General features: G+C 52.7%; 1 non-coding gene across 1 annotated transcript; it reads left to right on the top strand.

Moving 5' to 3' along the window:
* The first annotated feature begins 276 nt into the window (after positions 1-276).
* On the top strand, positions 277-348 carry TRNAS-ACU (transfer RNA serine (anticodon ACU)). The gene has a single exon. It is a non-coding gene; the product is annotated as a tRNA-Ser (tRNA).
* Positions 349-676: the final 328 nt, after the last annotated feature.

Below are 676 nucleotides of genomic sequence, written 5' to 3' on the forward strand. Positions count from 1 at the left end.
ATTCCACTGGGTTACTGTGAAGGGATGTGTTTTTGTCGATGCTCGAGATCTGGGATTGGGGGCCATGATCAGAGGCTGAGGGGGCGAAGGATGCTGCTGTGCTAAGGAGGTTCGATCCACTGCAGCCCGAAGCCATGCGGATGGCGCATTTCTCGTTATCGGGATCGACAATACGACGAGAGAGTTTTGTGGGGCGTGTGGGAAACCTACGGGGTCCTGCACGTATAGAGAGACGTGGGTGTTCGAGAATCCATTTTGGGGTTAAGACTGATCCCCGCCGCGGTGGCTCAGTGGTTAGGGCGCTCGACTACTGATCCGGAGTTCCCGGGTTCGAACCCGGCCGCGGCGGCTGCGTTTTTATGGAGGAAAAACGCTAAGGCGCCCATGTGCTGTGCGATTTCAGTGCGCGTTAAAGATCCCCAGGTGGTCGAAACTATTCCGGAGCCCTCCACTACGGCACCTCTCTCTTCCTTTCTTCTTTCACTCCCTCCTTTACCCTTCCCTTACGGCGCTGTTCAGGTGTCCATTGATATATGAGACAGATTTTGCGCCATTTCCTTTCCCCCAAAAAACCATTTATTTATTAAGACTGATACCGAGCGCGTGATGCGGGCAGTTATGCTATCCATATTGGCGGAAAAGGCAGCATTTATGAGTTTTCTTTGCTACCAACATT

Source organism: Amblyomma americanum, chromosome 1 (genome assembly GCF_052857255.1).
Source record: "Amblyomma americanum isolate KBUSLIRL-KWMA chromosome 1, ASM5285725v1, whole genome shotgun sequence".
Lineage (NCBI taxonomy): Eukaryota > Metazoa > Arthropoda > Arachnida > Ixodida > Ixodidae > Amblyomma > Amblyomma americanum.